The 1,922-nt window shown below is 40.0% G+C and overlaps 1 non-coding gene across 1 annotated transcript; it reads right to left on the bottom strand.

Moving 5' to 3' along the window:
* Positions 1 to 336: 336 nt before the first annotated feature.
* On the bottom strand, positions 337 to 443 carry LOC150022364 (U6 spliceosomal RNA). Its single transcript, XR_016513911.1, has one exon. It is a non-coding gene; the product is annotated as a U6 spliceosomal RNA (small nuclear RNA).
* Positions 444 to 1,922: the final 1,479 nt, after the last annotated feature.

A 1,922-nucleotide genomic window follows, 5' to 3' on the forward strand; every position in this document is an offset into this window, starting at 1 on the left:
TTATTGATTATATTGTTACGACAGTTCCAATTTTCTCCCCCTTGCTTCCCTCCACCCAGCACCCCCCTCCCCCAGCAACCCCCCCCCCAAGTCCATACCCCTGGTTTGTAAAAATTAACTATCCCCCCCTCGCAAATATTAGGACCCTTTGTAATCTTGTAAAGGACAATGAGCGGAGGTCTCGTGCTCCTCTAGCTGCTTCAAGCTGGACATGGTCGTCGTCCTACCTACCCTTGGGTCCAGAAAACCCTAATAAGAGTGGGGGTGTGGAGGGGAGGGTGGCCTTCCCACATGGGGAAGGATTGTGCAGACTCCAGGTCAGTTGGCTGTCTCTGGAAAAATATGGAACGCTTCATGAATTTGCGTGTCATCCTTGCGCAGGGGCCATGCTAATCTTCTCTGTATCGTTCCAATTTTAGTATATGTGCTGCCGAAGCGAGCACACTCTCTTTTTTTGTTAATTGATGCATTCCAAATATCTAGAAGATTCCTTATTCATCATAATCATTTAATATCTATTAATTATTTAAGGTGTAACAATGCTTTTATTGATGTCATTAAAATATGTAAGCTGAATTACTCTTCGCATCACTAGATATGTGGGGCTTATTAAATAACAGTCAACAAATTGCATTTTTATCAGGGTGTCTTATTGCTAATAATGTAAAACCGTCTTGTCTGTTCTCCTATAGCCTCTTCTCACCTTCTCCACAGAGGCAGCCCCTAATTATTTTTTTTCACTGATTTCTACCTAACAAAATCTCTCTGCTAGTCACTTATCCTCTCTCCAGACCTACCTGCATTCTCTTTTGCACCAAATATTACTCTCTTAGTTGGTAAATGTCTTAACTTAAAGAGAGAGTTCTTAGAGTTTCTTTCCTTGACTCTGGTTCTCTTTAAAATAGGGGAAGCACAGAGAGTTCCAGAAAAACTGGACCCAGGGAGAACCACTCCAAGACATATTATAATCAAATTGTCAAAAACTTAAAGATAAAGAGAGAATCTTAAAAGCAGCAAGAGAGAAGAAAAGAATCATGTACAAAGAAGTCCCAATTAGACTATCAGCTGACTTCTCAAGGGAGACCCTGCAGGCAGGAAGGGACTGGCAAGAAATGTTCAAAGTAATGAAAAGCAAAAACCTGCAACCACGAATACTCTATCCTGCGAAATTGTCATTCAGAATAGAAGGGCAGAGAAAGTGCTTCCAGGACAAAATAAAACTGAAAGAGTTCATTAGATCCAAACCACTATTATATGAGATGTTAAAGGGACTGGTTTAGAAGAAGGAGGATCAAAACTATGAACATTAAAATGAAAACTGCATCACAAGAACCAACAACAGAAGCTAGGGAATCAAAACAAAGGCAAATTAAATAGGGAACGAGAGTGGAAAAAGAACTATAGGTATGGGGAACACATTGGGGGGAGGTCAGCAGGGAGGGAGAAGGGGGTAAAGGGAGGGAGATGGTGCAGGAATTAAGAAGCATAGTAGGAGGGAATGGAACAGACAGGAAGAGGTTGAGAAGAACTATATGCACAACCAATGGACATGGACTAAAAGAGGGGGGACAATTGGAGGGAGGGGGGCCACCAGGTGGAGGGGAGCAGAGGGAAGGGAAATTGGGACAACTGTAATAGCATAATCAATAAAACATATTTAAACTTTAAAAAAATCCAACTAAACATATTGGATTTTATATTTTCATCTAGTTATGGTGATATTGATTTATTACTGTCAGTTTATTTCTGACACTTCTTTACACAAAGAAAAAAATTTGGAATGAAAGATAATATCCAGATTTTGTGAAGGTTTCACGGCAATTTTGAAGAAATTTTTTTTTTGCCCTTGAGTACAAAGTAGAAGCAATTCAATTATGCTTCTCTTAAATCCTGAAAAGGATAAAGTGGGCACAAGTATCTCT

Source organism: Furipterus horrens, unplaced genomic scaffold (assembly GCF_987537825.1).
Source record: "Furipterus horrens unplaced genomic scaffold, mFurHor1.1.pri manual_scaffold_1, whole genome shotgun sequence".
Lineage (NCBI taxonomy): Eukaryota > Metazoa > Chordata > Mammalia > Chiroptera > Furipteridae > Furipterus > Furipterus horrens.